The following is a 23,661-nucleotide window of genomic DNA, read 5'->3' on the forward strand; positions in this document are numbered from 1 at the left end:
CATGTGCTCGTGGTGTGCCCTGAGTATGCGCGCGAAAGACTGACAATGACAGCTACCTTGAGAAATTTATACAATAAACCACTGTCGGAGGACCCCTTGCTAAGTGCATGGCCACATAGTTGGCAGACGATAGAGACAATGCGTGCTCTTTCACGCTTCTTAGGCGACACAGGCCTGGACTCACGCTTGTGATAACGTTTATGAAATGTGTTCTTCACCTCTTTCCTCCCACTATCATCCCCCATCGTGACCCTTTTTCTTCCTTTCTTCCCCTTCCCTTACGTAGAATAGCAGGCCAGATGCTCCATTTTCCGGCCGACCTCTCTACATTTTCCAGTCATTAAACTACGTCTTCTTTGCATTGCAGTTGCACTGTATTACACCATGTGTCCGACATATGGCAGCCGCATGTAGCAGTTGCATGGTGCAAGTACCTGATTAACTCAAGCAGGCTGGGTCACCGCCCTGTATTAAAGGGGCCCTGAACCACCACTCGTTCTTGGTGAAATAACATAGTCCGCGGGTAGCATACACTGCTGCGAACATCTCAGCCAAGTTCTGCTGTCCTACGCGATCCGTGGAGCTCGCAAGCGAAGCGCGAAGTCACCTTTTTCTCAAACGCTCTCGTTTCAAGAACCCCGTGATCCTTTCTCTTTTCTGTGTGCTCTATTTCGTCATAAAGCACACTTCAATACGCGCCTGCTATTGGTCGCTGCGGTCGGCTACACCGCGGCCACCGGGAGGTGCCGCTACGAGTCCAGTGGCTAAGCGCACTGCGGCTCTCTGAGGACAGCCGCGTTTGGCTTACGTTTAGCGCGGCATAGGCACCAAATCTGAAATTTGGAATGCGCGCCACGGTGACGTCTCCGCCGTAGCCTTCGCAGTACAGGGCATTGGAGGAGGAGAGGGAGCCTAGCTGAGGCCGTGTTTGATTGCCGATAACTCCGCTTCTGCTGAACGCATTGAAGTACTTTTTGCGGCAAAGTGGCTCTGAGATAGCCTATCTTCACTTCAAATGTCTTTCTCCCCTTCGATAAAAAGTGTTTCAGGGCCCCTTTAAAGGGGATTCCAGTAAATTATTATCATCATCAACATCATCGTATCGTGCGACGGGTCAAGGGATGTCACACGTTCGCCGCGTAGTCCGGATACCTGTGTTTACACTTCTATACACATCATGGTGCCTCCTTGCAAGGTACGAAACACTGCTGTAGAAGCGTATCGTAGAGCTACGCACGTGGCAACGACCAGGCAATATATAGGGCTTAGCAGACCGCTGTGCAGAGAGATTAACACATGCCACAGCTTACCGTCGGCTTCGGGCAGAAAGTTCAGATCGTTCTCATGAAAAGGACGGGAGAACAATTCGCCGCGAAGACCCTGTAGTGTATGGTGCCGAAAATGGAGCTCTTATGGAGCCGCTTCTATAGCTTACGCTGTGACTGTGCTGCTTATGCCGCGCAACCCTGCGACATTTTGATCAGCTTATTACTTGGGAGTAAAGTATCCTAGAAAAAGCAAACTGCAACTGAAATTGAAGGCGAGTCCAAGAACACCTAAAGATCAAGCCAGCAGGTGCAAGCGTCCAATAAAGTCATCCAGTTCACCGGTGATTCTTGAGTGGCATACACATTGCGAACGTATGCAGCAGGCACCTGAAAGAACAACCGAGTGATTTGCGGTTATTCAGTATGCATGTCGCACACGTTTCTCCACAAAACGCTATGCAGGCCGAGTAATATGAATCTCTGACATGATGAAGTGAATTCTGGAGTTTTACGTGCCAAAATCACGATTTGATTGTAAGGCACACCTGACTGGGGGTCTCCGGATTAATTTCGACCACGCGCCCCCAATGCACGGGATACGGTTGTTTTTGCATTTCGCCACCATGGAAATGCGGCCACCGCTGGCGGCATTTGATTCCACGACCTCGTGCTTAGCAGCCCAACACAATATCCGCTAAGCCACCGCGGCGGTTCATGTCACGCGCTGCATCACAGGAATTTTCGAAAAGAAGCAAAGGAATTGTGTATGATGTGACGTCTAAATATTTTTTAACCTTCTTTGTAGAGTGCCACAGAGGAACACGGCATCCACACAATGTGCAAAACAGCGATCGCAACTTTTTTTTATTCTCTATTTCCGGTTTTGACAAATAATGGGGCCTAATTGAGCATTTCCTGAAGTGCCTCATTAGGTCACAATCGAGCGCGAATGCCAAATTGCTTTTTGAGATTGCATGAACATGATGATTTACATACTATGGCACACATCCGCGAGAGATTGGCCAAGAAGCGACCGGTAAATTTAAAATGAAGAGGAATAAATTAAGAAATATAAGGCAATATTGGTGTGGCCACATTACACATCACGAGTTCGAGAGAGCACATGCGCACGCGCCAGTTTCCTTTACGGCAAGGACGCCCGGTTAAAAGTGGAAAACTTAGATCATTTCAATAAACGCTTCACGAAAGTTTCGTTTTAGATAGATTCAAACATGTGCGTTAGATCTGCCCATTTTCTTTTTTAATTCCCTCACTTGTAATTTTCTTCCTTCCCTTACCCTTCATTAATTACTTAAATAAAGAAATAATTAATTTTTCTTTCTCTCTTAATTAGTTTTATAAGTCAATACTGCGGAGAGTGGTCTTTTCTTCGACCGCAGTTATAGTGAAGAAAGTTCTGCAGCGTGTCATTTTCTACACGCATATTTCATCACACTGTTCATAACGCATTCCCCCGCGCAAGTTTTCTGTGCGAGTGTAATGCTGTACGCATTGTGCACATTGTCCCAGCCCTAGAACAAAAGTTGCCCTCCAGCTGTTCTCCATCTCCCCACCACTGGTCACATTAGCCATCACAGATTACCTACAATCCGCCTCACTAATACCGCGCAGTGTAAAGGAACCCGCAGGAACCGTAAACTAACGCATGGGGCATTTTCGCAAGGTTATAATCTGAAAGTAAAATTCTGTCCGCGAAAATATTTACGCCAAAAGATGCCTGGCAGCGTGTGCTCTTTCAACGTCAAGTTCTGTGCATCGCGGTGTACCGACTCCGCGGGTTGCGAATTACGCTAAGTTCCCGAAAGTGGGACCATGCACTATGTGTTTGCACTGACCACGTCCACATCTGGCAAACCTGGCTTCTCTTATCCGCCTGTGCAGAGCCAGCCACTGTCGACGGGAATTATCAGAAAGTGCCTGCCGGCATGTGCAGCTCTATCTTCCAGGCTGCCCACATCTGTATTAGTTTTCTAAACAACGTGGGTTTAAACTTGAACAGGCTATTTAAACAACTCCTTTATATTTCGCGCCTCTTCGTATTGTCCTAACTTTCTCTCCCGTCGCACTCTTCAGTCTAGCCTCCTTCTTCCAGCAAATCACGAAATGTTTGCAGTTTCTGGTGACTTTGTGAATTTGTTTTCAAGACCATTGGAATTATCAGCTAAACGCTCCACAAAACTAGGCAGTGCTGTTAACTCGTTCTTATAGGAGTAACTGTCCGTCCCAATGTTCATTTAATGAAGAGTATAGGCTGCCAAATACTGCAGCGATCTGTTAGGGCAAGGCACAGAAGTTGCAAAACTGTGGATTGCCCAAACTCAACCGGACCGCCATTGCGCAAACCTAAAATTGAATCTTCTCGTAGAACTTCAATTAACTGCTCCGGTAAAAAATGTTCGAGTACAATTCTCTCCGGCTACAGTATATCTTGAAGTGCCCTAACAAGAAATGACTTTAAGAAATCGGGTTTAACAGAAGTTAATTACAAAACACTCTACCAAGTTTACTGATTAGTGGCCCATGTCGCACTAATGCAATAGCGAGAGCTAATAGGGTTTAAAATAAGCATAAACAACCGCTAAGTAACAGCGAACATATTCTAATATGTCCTGTCATCTGTGCTAATGCAGTATAAGCCTGCGAGAATTGCAGCAAACCATAACAAGGGCGTTCTGCTACCACGCGTCCTCACCAGATAAAAAGCAAGTGAACTTTCCGGCAAGTTCTCCAATGTCTTGTTTTTTTTTTTTGCGAGCATGCGCAAGAATAACCTAAAGGTCCAGGTTATTCCTGCTCCCCTTTCATAGGAGCTGAGGAACTTGAAGAAAAAAACTCCAGCATAAGATTGTACAACACATTAGTCAAGCACACCCAGAAGAGCCGCATTCTTCCAATGCAGGCAAAAATTATCTTTCTAGTTACGGCCCCTAAGATCATAGATTTTCTGCTTTCTGTTTAGTCCGCATTATCAGAACTAGCTTTGACAGTTATGGGATACGAAACAGCACAGTGTAAAGAGACGCAGAGACTCTAAAGACAATATTTGCTCTGTGGGTGCTCTCGGAACTTAACACTTGCCCACCCGGCCCTCTCACCGTCTTCCTTTTTTTCTTTCTTTCTACACTTCGACCAAGAATGTGCAGGTTCGGCACTTATCCTTGCAAGCAGGGCCGCTTCTTCACTTTATTATTCTGCCTCTCGCGAAATCCCGAACAAACGAAACAAACCTTTATTGCAGGGTCACAGAGTGGCTCTGAATACGTAATGAGGAGCTCTGCGTTCAATCTCTGCCGCCGAAGTAGCGGAAGCAGTGGTTTCTATTTCTCTGCACACACTTACTTGGCGCTTGCCTAGTATTATCTTGCATCACGAGTGAACGCGATGGGCTCATTTCTTTATTTTGCTTTAATCTTCGAAGCCGACGTCTATTGAATAAAACCCGCTGTCGAGATTGCGGAGTGTATTGTCATGACACAAGAAACAAACGGTTGCTACGCCCGTGGCAGGAGGAGGTTTTATCATGTAAGGATAGGAGCAACAGACACTATTTACCGATACATGACGTCATGTTGCAACAGCAACTGCACCGGAATGTCGAAAAGGCAATCAGCGCGTAAAAATATCGTGTTTGTTTCTTAGACTGTTCCAAAGATTGAAGTTTACTGCAGAACACGTTACTCCTCCGCTTTCATCACCATCATCATCGTCATAATCAGCCTATATTATGACCACTGCAGGACCAAGGCCTCTTCCTGCGATATCTCCAATTACCCCTGTCCTGCGCCAACCGATTCCAACTTCCAACAGTCTTCGTCATCGATTTTTTGAAGAGGTAGCTTAGCGCAAATAAAACCATGGACACAAGGAAGACAGACAAGGACAAGCGCTACTCACAACTGTTTAATGGAAGGAAGGATGGTGCATAAATATATATATCCTCTTGTCACGCGTGCGCCTACCAAGCAGAAGTGAAGCCGGTACATGCACATCAAAGGCGGTCGCGCATGAAGTTAAATTCGGCATCCAGTAAAGTGATGGAAGGCTCACTGACACATCTATCTCTATTCGTCTTGATAAAGAAGGCCTCAAGAGCGAGCCTGGAAGACGCGTTGCCCCTCCTGCCAAGAATAGTTGTCGCAGAAAATCGAGCGTCGCAACCACACGCGGTATAACATGAGCCACCAAATGTGCGCCCTTATCCTCTTTTTTCTTTAGTTTTTGCGCATGTTCCCTTAAACGGTCATTCACACAACGCTCAGTTTGACCAATGTAGAGCTGCCCACAAGGGTGCGAGGGTATTGCATAAACAACCCCTCTGGAGCACTCAACAAAGGGCTTCTCATGCCTCGTGCGGCAGCCCCGCCTGCTCTTACAGCAAACTCGAGAACACAGCTTCGAAAGCTTGTTGGGCGCAGAGAAAACCAGAGGAATACCATGACGGTTAGCAACCTTTTTAAGGTTGTGTGACACCTTGTGTACATAGGGAATAACCTCTGGTCTTACCTTCTGTCGTTCGACTTCTGCGCTCACCCTTCGTGCTCCAAGCTTTACTTTTTGCAGAAGAGACTCTACTATAGCATTGACGACCGTCAATCGTCGGTCGTCAATCGACTGCGCTTTTCTTCTCTTGGCACTCATTCTGTGACCCCCTAATGGACCACCGGTTATCTAACCTGCGCATTGCATGACCTGCCCAGCGCCATCTTTTTCTAGTAATGTCAATTCGAATATTGGCTATTCTCAGCTTTAACGTGCAGTAATTCCTTCATCTCTATTAGAACACTAGGTGTTGCGAATGAAAACGTCACTAATCGTCAATTCAGCGTGAGAAGAGCGAAAAATAGAAAAAGAAAATATATCGACGTCCTTTTTCTCGTATATTTAAATGATATAATATTCGCATTTCATTACTGCAATCCAGAAATGGGTGGGTCGTAGGCGTTGGAGAGGAGCGTTGAGAGATGGAGATTTTATTGACAGAAAAAAGAGAGGTCGACCTCACCTGATGCGTTCTAGTCTCTTACTCTGCACTGGGGAAGAGGTAAGGAGACTGAAAGCATATTATTTGCAGTCCTTGGAAGTTCACTGCGCATTCCGTTACAGACAACCACTCGAGAAATATAGCGGGGTTTAATAAGCACTGCATAAAAATTAATGACTGCGCTGATTGGTACACGGCTTAAGTCGCAGCGCTCATACAAAACTGTAGCTCCTTTCTTTTATCCCCGAAATGACTAACTAAGCAGTTTCAAAGTTTGGATCATTCATTATGCAGAGTACGAAATAGCTAAAGGAGTGCGTATCAGTAACATTTATTTATGTGAAAGAGACAAAGACAGAAAAGGCTATTGAACTCGGTGGATTAAGTGGTCGATTAAGAGGCTTCGAGCAAGCTTGAGCCGTTTCGCGGCATATGCACTGCCAAAACCAAAAAGATTTCATGCGTGCAACTTATGCTTGCAAACTCAACGTGATGACGTTTTTTTCGGTTTATATAAGAAAATTTCCCCTTAACGTGGCAAACACGTAAACAAAATGGAAAGGAAAAAAATACATGTAAGAAATAGACGTAGAGGAACAATGCAGAAAATGAGTGTGCTCATTTCCTCATATTTTCTTCTGCTTATTTGGCCTTTAGTTTAGTCTGTTTTATTATTTATATTTTGTTTCTACGCCTATCAGTTTCTTTATGTTTAAAGTCCGAAAGCATAGCAGACGTTGCGCACAGGTTGCGATGATGAAAAACTGCGCAAAGATCGCCTTCGGCGTTGATTCCACCCCAATAAATGGGTTTTCTTCTGTCATGACGTGGCATAACCACACTATCCTTATCGGGGTTTGCTAATAAAACTACAATTGAAACACGGACCTCTTAGTGGCTCGTGCGTATGGAGGTAGAGAGATGTATTTCCACAAAATATATTTTTCACAGTGCGCTCTCTCTGTGGTGTGCTCTGCACAACTGCTAACGCTCACAGAAAAAAAAAAAGCTTCAATGCGAATATGAATATGAATATAAATAAATAAATAAATAAATAAATAAATAAATAAATAAATAAATAAATAAATAAATAAATAAATAAATAAATTGTACACAACGACATGGCAAAATTAATGATTACGCGAAAAGCTCTGGACTTCAGTACCTTAAGCAGCAAAAAGAAACTTTTGTTCATGTGCTATATTTTCTCAATATTCAAGGAACATTTTGCGTTTAAGTGCGGTGACACTGTGGAATAAGTACAAGAACATTGCGCCCAAAGAAGTGAACCACAATGGTAATTAATGTAGATCTGCAAATAAAAGCGCGAGCTAGAAAATTTTTAGCAAAGCAACAAACTTAATACCACGTACACAAAACATAAACGCACGTAGGAACAAGGCACTGCAAATGTACCGAAAAGCACATGCTTATTACGAAGCACCGAAAGTCACAGAGATAGCTGGATATATTTTTTACACTATATTTTAGTGATAGAGCTGTTTCACGAAAGTACTGTCGCGGAAAATAATGTAGGCTTCGTTGGATTGCCTCTGTTACAGCTTAGAATCCGATCCAAAGCGGCCTCGACATATATTGTCTGCTATAGAAGGTGCGAACAGAAAAAAGCATTGACACATTGCATTCACAGACTTTTGCTGGTGGTACACATGAGAGTATGCCATTCTATTCCAAGTATCGTTGCATACATTTGGAAATACAGAAACAGACCATTTGCCCACCACCTCAGGTGCTCCAGCACGTTGTTTGACGTTGCACTTTGTAAAACTAACAGAACGCGCCAGCGAAACATGGGGCAGTAAACGTATCCTGAACATTCAGGAAAATTTGGCTTAATTAGTGAACGCTCACATTCAACAAAACTGCGTTCAATTTAGCGCTCATTTTGACATTTATGAACATTCTGCAAAACTTGAATGCCCCCTGAAACTTTTGCGCACAAAACCCAGACGCAACGTGACAGCGCAAGCGTTCTAGATCATCAAAGGTCTCTTTACTCGGGATCCAAGCGCCCCATAAGATATGTACCTGCCAAAACCAAAGCAGGCAGAGTAAAGCACGAGACAAACATTACAGCTGCCAGGAACTCTGTGCCCTGTTGCCAGCAGCGAACACTTTAGCTAAGAGGACGCTTTGGATCGGAAGTTCGTACCTAAATATATGGGGATGGAGACATTATTTTTCTCTGTATTTACTGCACAGATTAGGCTGTGGTTTCTTGCATTAAATAATTAAAATGTACTGATTTTAGTACACATATTTCCTGTTGATGTCGTCAATGTCATTGCAAAAAATAGTTGAAATTCACGAACTTTAAGAAGGGTGACTCATGAAGTTTACAATTCTGCAACTCAGCAATAAAAATGATACAGTTTTGGAAATAGTACCATCCGGGGCGTCTGGATGTATCAAACACCTCCGTGAAGTATACCACTAAACTGCGAGTAGGACTTTCGCAGAACCCTCCTGAGCTTTGCAACAGATTCACTGAAATCTGTTAAACTATAGGCACATATCAAATTTGTCCGCTGTAGATGCCATAACAGCTGCAGCTTGCAGAACTGCGATATTTGCATCTCTCGTAAACGTATGGATTTGTAAACTTTGTCCTTCAGTTCTTTACCTTGCTAATTTCTGGCATATCTTTTGTACAGGATTTGAGGCCATAAATCAAAATTTTTCATCTTACAGTTGGCAGAACTTAGATTTTTCTCATAAGTACAACAATTTCATTTCAATCACTTTGAAAACCCTAGAGGTAGACGCCTATGGCTAGACGCACAACGAGAGGGCCTTACCCTCATCACAGACTGACCCACACCTACGAGGCATGGGTCTAGTGTTAGTGCGAACACTACGCCAGATCTCACCTTTACGAAAAACATTAGCGATGCTAAGTAGATTAACACCCGACAGGATCTAGGCAGCGATCACAATGTCCTCGTAATCACTGTTAAAGCAGGGCCACCAAAATATAAGGGCAAACAACTCAAAATTGTAGACTGGAACAAACTCATACAAATTCGTAAGAAAAGGATAATACTGTCACTGAAATTGCGGAACGGAGCGCGCAGCTTAAGCAGGATGTTAACTCAGCCGCACAAGTAATCACCCAGGACGCGCAAATGGCGAAGGTAGACACTAAACTACAAGTGTGGGAAGCTAAAGAAGGTCTCCTGAGGAGATGGAAAACTCAGAGACACAACAGGACGCTCCGACGCAGGCTGGCCCAGCTTAACAGAGATAAAGAAGCATATGCATGCACAACATATCTGTAACCAACAATGGGAAGCAACATGCACCAATATGGATAATCAGTTAGGATTATCCTGAGCGTGGAACTCCCTCAGGCACCTTTTGAATCCTGAGGAAAGTGAAGCCACGTACAGGCAAATAATAAAAGAAATCTTACTTGCATGTGAGAAAATTGAAGAAGCTTTTTATCGGTGAGATAGCCACAAGGTATCTATCTCGGGCTAAGCCAACAATTCACCCAAATTACACAGGCACCAAAATCAGACAATTAGACAAACAGATTACCGAAGCGGAATAGGGAGCATCTCTACAAAAGCTTAACACTACACCCGCGTCGGGCACTATATGCGGAATAACAAACAAGACGATCCGAAATCTCGACGATGCCTCTCTAGAACAACTTACCAAATATATAAACAGATGCTGGCAATCCGGTACAATACCACAACAATTAAAAACAGCCCAGATTTATCCAATACCTAAACCAGGCAAGCGGCTACATTTGGAGAACCTGAGACCCATTTCACTCACGTCCTGTGCCGGCAAACTTATGGAGCATGTTGTCCTAACGAGACTGACCAACTATCTCGAGGATAACGACGTTATCCCGCTTACAGTGTTGGGCTTCAGGAAAAATTCGTCTGCACAGGATGCGATGCTCCAACTTAAGCATCAAATTATAGATAACACAAGTCGGAATACCAAAGCTATCCTAGAATTCGACCTAAAGAAAGCTTTTGACCAGTGCTACCCACGAAAAAATATGAAACAGAATAAATTAGCTAGGCTTAAGCCAGCCAGTCTACAACTATACATTATGCGAGACTTCCTTACTAACAGAAAAGCCCACATTAAGACAGGAGACCTCAACTCCGAAGAACTACAGATCGGAAGCGCAGGTACGCCTCAAGGCTCAGTAATACCACGAATTCTGTTTAATCTGGCTCTGATCGGATTACGAGCAAAGCCATAGGAAATCGATGGCTTTAATCATACCATCTGCGCTGACGTTATCACCCTCTCGGCGAGCGATGGCAACGATGGACAGGTTGAAAACACATTACAACGCGCAATAGAAGCAGTTGAACAATACCTACCAGGAACCGGACTGGCGTGTTCGGCAGAGAAATTTGAGCTCCTCATTTATGTACCATCGCGATGTGGCCGAAAACTACGCAACTATGAGAAACGAAACAATTCGGAAATTCACCTAACCACGGCAGGTGGTACGCTCACACCCAAGGTTGGCAAGATCAGAGTATTGGGCCTCATCATTTAAAGTAATGGCTACAATGGAGAGACCATATGCAAATTAGACAGTATAATATCTCAAATCATGCGGCTACTTAAAGGAATAGCCAACAAACATAGTGGAATGAAAGAAGGCAATCTGCTTAGACTAGTCCAAGCGTTCGTAATAAGCAGAATAGTATACGTGGCATCGTACCTACGATGGTACTCGTAAGAAAAACACAAATTAGACAGCTTAATCAAAAAAATCTACAATCAAGCAATCGGACTCTCCATAACAACCAGCAAAGACAGACTACTGCAGCTAGGTCTACACAATACACTGGATGAGCTAATCAATGTATAATACGTAGTGCGTTCGTAGTGCATACAACACTACGAACGCCGGTTCAAAACTAAAACAGGTAGGCAAATGTTGGATCGCCTAGGTATAGGGTACCATACCCTACATGGCGACAAAGTAGATATGCTCAGACACATCAAAGACATGATAATTGTCCCTCCAATACCCAAGAATATGCTTCCCAACCACCATCAGGGTAGGCAGGAAAGCAGAACACGCGATATACAGAAGCAATCTGGTAACAGCAAGGACACCGCATTTGTAGACGCAGCTAGATACAGACACAAGCGCTCCTACACAGCAGTGGCGATAAATTACGAGAGAAAATACACGACGAGCACTCCAGTAAACAAGCCACACGTAGAAACCGCAGAGGAAATAGCTATCGCGTTAGCCATAGCACAAACACAAGCGGAGATGATCCTCAGTGATTTCCAGATGGCCATACGAAACTTCGTCAACGGTCGGATCTCCCCAGAGGCCCTACGACTCCTAAAATGCTAATAACCCCGACAAAAGTGTCGATGTCATCTGGACACCCGCTCACACACTACAAGACGGTAGCAATGAGGCGGTGCACCGCATGACTCGAGTACTTACGGACCGAACTTCGGTTAGCCCCGCCTTCCCGACTACCGACGAGTGGGAGTGGGAAGATCGAATGACCAGATTTCACGAAATTACATAACATCGTAGAATGCAGATGCGTACATTCCCGCCACCGCACCCAAAATTAAGCAAAAATCAGTCTGTGGAATGGCTGCAAGTACAAACCGGACCGTATCCGAGTACTGCTATCATGCACCTAATACACCCAGACGTATACATGACTGACAAGTGCAGGCACTGCGACTCTAGGGCCACCCTAGAGCACATCCTATGGGCATGTATGGGTATAATACACTCTAACGCCGATGCAGCCTCAAACAGCGACAGCCTCCGCACGCGCCTGGAGTCTGCGTTGTTCAGCTCAGACCTGCAGCCCAAACTCTGGGCGGTCCAGCGAGCTGAGGAAGCCGCCAAGGGCGAACAACCCCTGGCCGAAACCTAGGCGGGGTGCAGGCCCATCCCACCAAGTCGCAGGACACTCAATAAAGTTATCTTATTGAATGAATTCATTAGTTTTCTAATGAGGGCATTTCTGCCTTTCATATGTGTTTCAAAAGGGAAATCAGAGTTAGCCTTCACACGCAGCTTCTTCTTAATGTGCAACTATTATGATGGCGTTACATAAAGCCTGCATATAATTCACAGGCAGATGAACTTTATGCTGCTCATAAATCTGAGTAGGCGGAATTATTCTTGATCACGCGGCATGCTCGAGAACAACTTATCAAATCCAGCCCCTTTTAACCTTTTTGCATCCTTCTGGCGATTAATATGCCCCAGTGAACAGCTTATTTCCATTGCTAAGACAGTTTGTTGAACAACGACTATCGATAATGGGCGGCACCAGAGCTATTGGGCAAAGGGTGCACAGTTACGTAAGCACTTGGCTGCCCCACCTTATTTCTCAACTTCCCTCCCTCGAAAGAAAAAAAGGTGCCCCAGTAATGTTAAAGCAAGAGTATGCCAAGATTAATTTGCTTCTGGCGTCAATAAAAAAATTCACAGGAAGTGTCTCAAAACGGAAAATTGAAAAGAAGAGGAAGAGGGGCTAGGTGAATATATATATTTATCCACGCTACGGTGCCAAATTACGTTAGGATTCTGCCTTATTCAAAGACACACAAAAAGAATCGCTCCACTTCAGGCAGTTTCTTTATCGTAGGGCACCCAGGAAGACGTCCGAGTCTAAAACTTTACCCACTTCCAATTTTGTTTATTCTGTAATATCCTCGTTTCCTCACTGTTCCGCAGATATAACTAAATATGGTTAGACGTCAGTTAAAATGAATGTTCGAGCATTCCTCAAATCTGTGATGTCGCACAGATTGTGCCTTTTGCTCGAACGCTTTCCCTTGTACGCCCATATTCGGCCACGCTAGCCATTGTAAATATCATCGGTTCTAGACGTTCAATAGACTATAATTACGGTTGTTTTCTAGAATGCAGTATTGGTGATTGTTACCTAAAACTAGCCCTAGTGAGTCTGTATTTGAAGATGCTCCGAAACATTAGGCAACATTGTAGACGCGCCGAAAGCGCCTCTCGCAAAGCAGTGATCTAATCCATCTCCATGTATATGCGGTAGGCATCGAACACGTGACCTCACGCCTAGTAGTGGAACGTGATAGCCAAAACAAAGTATGTGCCACATGTTGACTGTAGGGAACTGATTCTCCATAGAAAGACGCCGAACGCAGGAAGGTAATGCCATCGAACCGCTCCTCGAAGCACTATCGGTGGAACGCGTTCTCGCACTCGTTCGCGTCCATAGCCTACCGAACCAATAATTGAATACATAAATTAATGGGCCAGACAGTGATAGAACGGTGTAACGAAGATTGAGTGCGTGAAAGAATGGCCGAGCGAGCCACCGGAAACGAATGACCCATCAAGCATATAAGAAAGCTTTGACAAATGAGCTCGTGAATGAACCATTTAATGACTAAATGAATGAGACAGTTACGTATGTGGTGCAACATAAATGAGTGAGCTTAAGCACCAGCGCAGCCGAGCTATACGTACAGACTGAGCAAATAAGGAAAGGAGGTGGCCGAGCAAGCGACAAGGTATGTTGTGTATGGTTGGGTTTTCATTGAAGAGTCATACGGGCGTTACAGAGGCCATGCAACTTATTACAAGTGTGCACAGGCACGCACCCAGTATTGTCTTTTTCGTAAGAGGGTGGGAGGCGGGCATCCCAGAATAACTTTTCTATGCAAATGAGAGGGGGTACCTTTACTAGTAAAAGTATGAATAATGCCCGCCATTCGCCATAAAGAAGCGTAAACCCTCAAAAGAGGAATGAAATAAGGTGTATCTCCCAGGTACGCATGTGAACCGCATCAAATGAACCTGCGCATGATAGAAGGGCAGGAACAACACTGCCAGGTACAAGAAAACAAGAGAAAGTGTAAAACATATTTTTCTAGTTGCGTTTTTTGAATTAGCTCTGGAAGAATTACAGAGAAATATATATTTGCGGAACAGTTACAGTTTTTTTTTGTATCCCTCCTTTACTGCTCTACCAAGTGCCAAAACCGACTCGTGTTGTCATTTGGGAAGTTGCGTAACGATGCCTGGCCACCAGTCCCGTACAACTGCGTAAAGCGGAGGACGCTGCGCTCTACGCGGCTGCGCCCACCGCGGAAGCTTAGAAAAACAACCACATTAGCACAGCAGAGAAGTGTCTACTTCACGTGGCTGGATTGATAACTGTAGAAGTGGCATTAAAAACACACGAAATTATTCTGCACTTCAGGCGGCATTTTCTCTACTTCGTTTTTTAAATAAAAAGATGTTGATCCATAAATATTTTCACAAACAACGGTTAAATTTGTTAATTTTCGCGTTTCCTTCCTGTTTGGCTGTTGCCTCGGCTTAGTAGATCGCTTAATTTCTCAACTCCTTGCGATTCTTGTTTCCAGTTGCCAGTTTTGCGTAAAAAGGGCTGTACAATTAAGGAAAAACCAGACAAGGTAACGACTGACAGTCATATTGGTGAATGGTTATTGCGGTGCTTGATGATGGACGCTGTTTCGCATTATTTTATTTTCCACGTTATGTAACACATATTGCGGGTACATGGTTCCGACGATCTGCCATCGTTGCGGCGAGCCGTCACTCGATGAAATAATGCAGCAAAAGGAAAATTTAAACGCAACTAGCATTTTCTCCAGCCGAAACTCGTTCCACGAGCATTCAGACCCGCTGACGACAAATAGGATCCCTTTCCTGGTCCCTGAATCAGTTTAAACAAAGAAAGTTGAGCTAACGAAGCAACAGCGATGCGCGCGACCGTTAAATAGATGTTGCCAACTAAACGCATCTCGATTTAATCGCGCGGGCTCCGAATCGATCAGAAAACTGGCCTTCACACCCCACGAGACGCCGATCACTACCGCCATCCAAAAGTAGTGAAAAATGCGGCAAAATGTTAACCGCCGAATAGCTGTCAAGTTTCAAGATTGATTTGACAGCGCTTTAGGAATGTATGCCAGGAATTTCGCTTAATTTCGGGGGGAGGGGCGGAGGGTAGGGACCCCTGGGCACGTGCCTGAGTGTTCAATTGTTCAGGAACGCTTGGTAACAATACACGATGCTCGTAATAGGATGAGCTTAGGGTGCTCTACCCACATATGAAGCTTTCTTCTCTAAAGATTCAGCAATTTAAGATAATATTCCACAAAGCTCTTTGTCGTGCTAATATAGATTGCAGCGAATGACCGAAAGACTTCTGGAGAAATCTGCAAAGTGAAAGTTGATGGAATGCGGAGAACGTTGACAGAATATTAATATAGCTTAAATACGCAGAATACAACCTAAAATAAAAACCAAGAAGAAACAAAGTTCGGCAGCATGTTACACTCCTCTAACACGTGAAGGCGAAAGCCTGCTGCACACTTGCTAATACGAAGCCCCGCATCGCCGCGATGCTGCTTTCGCAGCTCAGCTTCTTCGACTCGTTTTCGAGGCTTAGCTGCGGCTTCGCGCGCTCGTATATTGGGGTCAGACTCGCGCCAACGACGTTACTCTTCGACTTTACGATGCATAGTCTCAGCAGAGGATTGAAACTTACGCTATTCTGTGTGTTGTATGGGTGATTCCAACAAATGTATGCACTGTCCACTTCACTTTGCTGAGCGGTTGTAGCCTAAGCCTTACGTGAGAAGAGTCATTGAGAAGATCATGCGGTTTCCCAAGCTAAGCTTGTATTGGCTCACAAGTTTCGGTGGCGATATGGTCACGCCAAAACCCAGATTCTCGCAGAGCAGAGCAGCTGCGGGAAAAGGCGCTTTAATGAGTTGACAGCTGTGCCGGTGTCGGAGCGTGAGTCATTAGCAAGGATTCCAGCTGCATAGGCGCGCGCTCAGGCCACGCACGCAGCCAATCAGCGCCGTTTCACTTCAGTCGGGGAGAAAAAGGACAAGAAAGGGTTTCACGCGGCCGGCTTAGTTTCCGTTCAGTTCAGTCCCGGAAAACGGATGGGACGTCCAAGCGTTGTGCGTTCGCCTGGGGAACGGGCAGCGATCGACGAGCAGCGGCGAGAATTCGCCTGTGAAATGACTGGCCGTCGGCGCGCCGATCCAACCAATAGAGCTGCCTGAGCCCAGACAATACGACAGCAACGAGAAGAAGATCCCGAGCTGAGGTTGTAAGTTACTTAACCGTGACGGTCAGGTGCACACAGGAAAAACTTCGCTTAACTTCACTTTCAAGTAGGGGAACCCTACTTGAATATGAGCGCAACCCTACCTCTAACTGACCCTCTTCCCTCAGACTCTACACCTGAGGAGGCAGAGGAGACCGCCATCGCCTTATGCCTAGCCCTTTCAGATGCTGAATACATCTTTAGCGATTCCAAGACTGCTCTATCCAACTTTGTCAGAGGAAGGATTCACAGCCCTACGTGGAACTTGTTAAACACCCCGACCCAGAATTAACCGCGCAGGGTAGAGCTCCGGTGGGTGCTGGCTCACTTTGAAACCCCGGAAACGAGGCTGCCAATAAATTGGCCCGAGGTTTGATTTGTCGGGCTCAGGACAGCCTCAATCCGGGCTTCTCGAGGGAGCGGGCGCGCAGTTTTGCGGAGTCCACGCACGTACTCCGTTCGGACCGTTGGACTTACCCTTCTCCCCACCCGTCCCTGACCCAGTTCCAACAGATCCTCTGGAGACGCCCCCAGACCCGCTCTCTCTCATCCCCTCAGCTGCTATCCCACTACTGTGGCACCTCCCCTACATGCTCCCTATGCGGTGACCCTCACGCCACTCTCCCGCATCCTTTTTGGCTGCCCTGGTGAAAGTCCCCCGCAGGGACAGCCCGCCATCTCAAGCTTAGAGGACTGAGAGGTCCTGCTCTCGTGTACGAACCCGACATCACAGCTTCCTGCTGTGGGTCGGGCTGCCGACGTCATGAACAAAAGAAACATGAACGTTTTGACGTAGTGTGGCACCGTGCGGTGGTCCAGGGACCCAGAGGAGTCCAACTCACTTGCTACGAATAAAGATTTTCCGTCCGTCCGTCCATCCCTCCGTTCACCCGTTCGTTTGCATGTAGCTTTTTCAAATGTGTCAAGGTGCTATAAAAAGGCATATCATTATTTATTAGTCCGAGTTTCAATTTTTATTTCCTGGATAACATCTCATCAAAAAGCGTGCTTCGCCACTACTATTTGTATAACGCGGCAAAGCACTCTTTAAAGGTGCATGCTCACGAGTTACGAAAGCATGGGTGCCATAACGTAAAGCTATTTCAAATGTTTGTATTCCATCTGCACAATCAGCTCTCCACGATTCGTCAAAGATTTTTCGGGCCAGCCCCACTTCGCCTGTCTGTCATTGGATGTCAGAAAAACCGCTAGAGCTCCCCATCTGCGATGACGTGTTCACACTGATTATGCATGATTAGACCGAACAAAAGAAACATAACCATTTCTGCGTGTACGTCTATTTTACCATTAACCCTCCGCTATTGGCCAGAAGTTTTCAAGCAGCGCTCACTTCGCCTATCTGTCACGCGACGCCACAAAACCGCGAGAACTCACCACGTCCAAGTGACGTGTACTCAAAAATGCGTTATTATGCCGAACAAAATTCAGCTTTTCTTTTCGGGATAACCGAAGACTGTCCCGTTCCGAAAGCAATGAAAGATCGCTAGCCACCGATCACTCTGGCACCGGCTAATCGGAGCTGCCGTTGAGAAAGGATTCTGCGTTGCAGTATAACGTTTTCGAGCCCTTTCGACACGTATACGACATCTCTCTGCCAACTATATTGGGACATACGTGACATACCTGTGAGATACATATGTGATTTAAGAGCGCGTTAATTAAAGGATGACGGCACGTGATACAAGAGCATTCATGGGTTTTTTATTCAGGCTGTTAGTTAAACTATAAACTATATTTTACATTGCGTAACCTATATTTTAGTTTATTTCTGCTGTTTATGTGTTTGTTGAGCCTTAAATGTTTGCTTGAATGTTGCCGGTATGTGCTGCCCGACATTCAATTAAACCCTCCTAGTGCGCGGCCGTGCCGTCTGACGTGTCAAAACAACAACAACAACAACAACAACAACAACAATGTCCAAACTTTGAGAGAACGTGTAGCCGCAGACAAAGGATCTGTGGAAATTACGGTACACTGCTGCCGCAGCAGCAATTTCTGAAGAATGACTGGTTAAATACTTTAAAGAAAAAAAAATGCAGGTCCAACGGGCATGTTGGAATGCAATCGTAAAGAAGCTTTCGTGAAGCAGTTAATTAAATACTGAACAACTGTTCATCTGCTGCAATCCGTGTTGCAGCATAGTGGTTACGTGCCCGCTCCACCAATCACTAAATCGTAGAGGCCCCGCCACTCATCTCGCGTGGTCCACTTGATTTGCAGAATACACTGTTTTTGAATGCACCCATGAGATACACCCACGTTTCATCGCACCCTCTCCTGGATATGCCCAGTTGGCTATTGAGATATCTCTCGGGCTGGTCCATCATTCTTTTAGAGTTTAGTACTGTTTACTTTTTAAAGAGCTTAGTATTGTTTAGTTTTCGCAAGAAATCAGTACAACTGTCTGAACTCTTAGCCACAAGGATAGTAGACGGTCCATGGCAAAATAGGCACAAAAGCTGCAACAGAGCGAGACGGTATATCACATGCACATCAAGTGGTTTGACAGCCCGTGAAGAAAACGCTAACTCAGGCTAGCCAGCCAAACTGTAGTGTTCAAAGTAAGTGAAAGCCCTAATTTATATTTGCGGTAAACAATTTCACAGTGTATCTTATTTTTGTTTTTATTACTAGACGTATAATGAATGGCGCTTAAACTGATTCCTGAAATTTCTTACTCAACTTCATACTATCGCGAATTTCATTCCATACGAGCACGCCAGGAGATTAAAGTAGCCTTTCACCATAAATATTTCGACATGCAGGTAAATTAAACTTATTAACTATTAGTATTATTAAGCGGGCATATCCGAAACCGCAAGCTCGAGGATCGTATGGTTCCCCACGCACGTCACCACGGAGGGCGACGCGCTCCCGAACCTAAACGAGACGGTGCACCGGACAGCACGAGACATGACCCGCCGCGCCGAACAGGGCAACGCCTCTCGCACGATAGCGAACACTCCTCGCGCAGAACGGGACAGGCTCACTAGATACAATGACATAACCAGTGTATACCTAAGCGCCAGAAGGATATACCCACCGCCGTGTCCCAAATTGAACAGAAGGCAGGCCGTCGCCTGGAGACAGCTCCTGACGAGCACCTTCCCTAACCCATTCCATCTGAAACGTATCTTCCCAGATAAGCATCAGGACGACACATGCAAATTGTGCCAGGAAGGATCAGTAACACTCAATCACATGCTGCGGCAGTGCAACGTAGTTATAGGAAGGATGGCAGTTGCTCCGGAGGACCTGTCGTCGAGGTGGGCTGCTGCTCTGCGCAGCTCAAACCTCGGCATCTAGACATTGGCAGTCCAGCAAGCCCGTGAGGCGGCGTTGAGGCAGGGCCTTGAAGTTCCCCAGTGGGAGACCTGACCCCGGGTTGCGTTAAACGTTGCCGGACGTTCAATAAAGCTCTATATTATTATTATTAGCCGGACGAGTATAGGCGCGTGAAATCACGGGAAAGAAAGCTTCGATTTAAGTAAACAATTATGTGCTTCTAGGCGCATATTTGGTACTGTGCAGATATTTAGGTGCCATTTGTTGTTTCACGGCGCATCTCTGCAAACAACAGAGCACGCCAGTGGCTAACCTGTCGGGTATTACAGATGTGGCCCCATGTGCGCCGGTTTCTTTTACGAGTGATGTCCTGTGTGCAAGGTATTTGACAATACAGCAGCCAGGGCCAGCAAATTCCTAGAATGCTTCGCTTTGAAGCATAAAGGATGAAGGTGAGAGGCGCTCACCTTCGGCCATACTTCAAGTTCAGTTTATTTCAACATCAACATCCACAGACAATGAAGCTGCGGACAGCGGACGAAAAGCTTCCAGATAGGGCTTGACTGCGTCCTCTCACTGTCTACTTGACAACAGTGCAAATAAAGATTGCATACAAGAGTGTGAAATCGGATAAGACAAGAGATAATAAAGATGCACACTTAAAATCATAGAAGAAAAGGCAATATCATTATTCTGTTTCTTGTTTTTTCTCAAGAACGGGCTTAGATTGGCCGATCGCCTTACCCACCGATGTGTGTAGTTGTTGTTACGATGCGCCAATGCCTGATTTAACGAACAGCTTTGCTGGATTAACGGCTGTTTCAATACGAGATCCCATTATTAGACGGTACCGGAGAGAGAGAGAGAAAGAGAGAGAGAGAGAGAGAGAGAGAGAGAGAGAGAGAGAGAGAGAGAGAGAGAGAGAGAGAGAGCAAATCATCTTACTGATTTCGGAAGCAGAAAATAATAATTACCGCAAGAAGCATACAGATGCATACTGTCCAAAGATGCGAAGATGGCACAGAAAGCATCTTTTCAGCTTATTGTCAACGCTGGCGTGCAATTCACTGCTGATTTCCCCACACATTGTCGTGTACGCTGCCTTGGTGATGAGACATTTTGGTAATCATACAAATTGGTAATGAAGCATTGATTACTTAAGATCCACCCAGTTTCAAACATCAAGTTACATCCACAAGTGCGCTGACGCATTTAGATTGAAAGTATAACCAGAAAATGCTAACGCACATGAATACTTGCTGTCATACGATATTGAATGTTGAATTTCCAGAAAACGAGGGACTCAGTTAAATATATTTTCGTTCGGGAGAACTGTTTGTCAAGATCCAGCGAAGTAACGCCGGAATTCTGAACATTGTCAGCGTGTGAATAACCTTCCCAGTCCTCGTTGAGTTAAAGTTTATTACATAGAAAGCGCTACCCTCCCACAGCTAAGGCTGACAGAGCTGTTCGAACTGTGACCCCCGTAGAAAATTGGCCTGAAAAAGAAAACAAATTAATTTTCTTTGGTGTTTAGCACTTCGCTAGTACTGGACCGATTATTGCCAGTACAAGAGCGCCATCGAACACTTGCTCAATGCGCTCATACTAACACCTTAAAATCTCAATAATGATTTCACGGTTTTCCTTCCTTGCAAACTTTTTCTTCAATGATCGAATACCTTCTGAATTTGGGAGCACTGACACATCCCTTCAAATTCATTTAAATATTGACGTTTCCAAGTTCTTCGGTCGCTAGAGGCTTCTAACCCTTTCCCGTTGATTGTAGAAGTTCCTAGCGTGCAATAACTCCTCAAGCGAAAAGTTTGAACCATTGGAGCAAGTACAGCACAATACAAGATATCGTGTTTGCGCTCGGTTTGTTGTTTATTTAATACCTACCAATTAAGCACGTGTGCTACCATTACACCTGCAAGAACGTCGTTCGATAAATAAACTGTTTTAAAAAAAGGAGCGTTTAACAGGAGCTATGAATATTTTCACCAGAAGCCTTAAGTTAAGCTTGTAGCTGTGCAGAGAGTGCAGCTGCGAAGCAAACCTACCCCATAATGTGCTCACACGCATTGTCTGTTTGCACTGGTATGACCTATCTTTACACACCTTTCTAGTGACTTACTGGCTTAGCTATAAGCATATTTAATCCGAGTCATTGCATCGTTCTGGCCATAATTGGAAAACGCAGTCACACGGTAAGCCTGGACCCTGTAATTGAAAGAAGTCGAGCCTGAAATACATGCGGCGAGGAAATTCGAGATGCACGGAGTGCTTGCTCTGAGCAGACCTTTGGCTAAGTTTTTAAGATGAACTTTTAACACGTCAAGTTTTCCAACACCTGGTGCGTGCGCGCACTTTACAGATGGGAGCATATCCGTTGTCGCGGTGCACAGATAGCTGCTGAAAGAGTGCGAAGTTGACGTAAGAGCCAAGGTAGTGTGGGCGCGGTTTAATTAGAATTCTTTTCGCGCAAGCAGCGCCGCTGTACCGAGAACGAGAGCGTGGCGATACTTAGGAACTCCCGCGGCGATTCATGCAAAGTGAAGCCTACGTCGTCTTTCGCCACCTGGCGTCAAATGAGATAGTGGAGAGACGTCAAATTACACGTCGAAGCTTCCACGACCCCTTTTGAAAAGAATGCGTTGTGTATGAAACGGTCAGCCAGCCTGTCTGAAGCAGGTGACTCTTGTGTCAGTGCTTTTACGCAGCCTTCTTTCATGCACAAATAAGTTCTTATTGCGCTAATATGCATCAAGTGTTTACAACATATCGGCTACTACACGAGGTTGACTTTACAATAACCGTTATGTATTGCTGATGTGTGGCACCAATGGTTCCAAAGTATCTTAACTCATTATTTTACTTCTTATAGTTTCAAAAGGTTTCCCGACAGACAAGTTACTGAAGAGGGAAGAGCATGGTCTGACTACGTGCTTGGAAACTTACCACTTTTAGCACTTAAAATGTGTAACTTAGTAAATAGCGCAACTAGCCCCCTTTAATGTAGTTAGCATTCTTTGGTAATTTCAATTACTTTTATGGTATGCCCGTAGCTCTCTAACCTCTCTCGTGCAAATTTGGATCACTGGGTATGTGCTACTGGGTGTGTACCTAAGTACCCAACTTAGGACATGGGATATGTGCAAGTGGTCATGTGACATTAGGTATGTGAACATTCTTGGCCAATCCTGCAGAATGGGTATGTGCCACTAAATATTTGCCGCCTGAGAGTGAAGCCGTTCAAGAGGCATGAAGTAGTCGACAACAGAAAATTGCAGAAGTCAGCTCCAGAGAAGCGAAAAAGGCGGCATCAAAAGCAGCGTAGTGCGCAGGAGCAAGTGAAGCGAACGAGATTGGACCAGAGCGTGCATAGAGCGAGAAACGTTGAGCTACAGAGGAGTGAACAAGGTGTCGGTTACAGAAAATTGAACAAGTCGGCTACACAGAAACGAAAAATTTGGCCATAGTGTGCGTCGCTAGATTGCTTCAGTGCTGAACGCATTAACGTGAAAATTTATCGTGAGATGAGTTCTGCCGCTTTTTTGTTTACGTGACAACTACCCGCTGGCACTGCAATGACAAAGAAGAAGAGAACGAAGTGCTGCATAGGTGGCCGCGTCGCCGGATTAACCGTCTCGTACAGCGAACGTGGGTAACTTCTTGTCCGCTTTGAAGACAGTATTTCTATCGCAATTTCTTCCCTTACGTGAGGCTGAGACTTATTTACCAGAAAAAAAATTCAAGAAGGTGCATTTATTTTCTTACTCCTGACGCTGCTCCTACTATTGTACCTGTAACAGCCTCCGCTTTCACACCTGATGGTGTCCCCATCTTGCTTCCTTTTCGTAACGCAACGTAATAACCTGACCTCGTGGCAGCACACGGTTGTGGCGTTAGCCATTCTAATAATGTATCACTAGACAATCATTTCGATGAACATTTA

Source organism: Dermacentor variabilis, chromosome 9, assembly GCF_050947875.1.
Source record: "Dermacentor variabilis isolate Ectoservices chromosome 9, ASM5094787v1, whole genome shotgun sequence".
Taxonomy (NCBI): Eukaryota; Metazoa; Arthropoda; class Arachnida; order Ixodida; family Ixodidae; genus Dermacentor; species Dermacentor variabilis.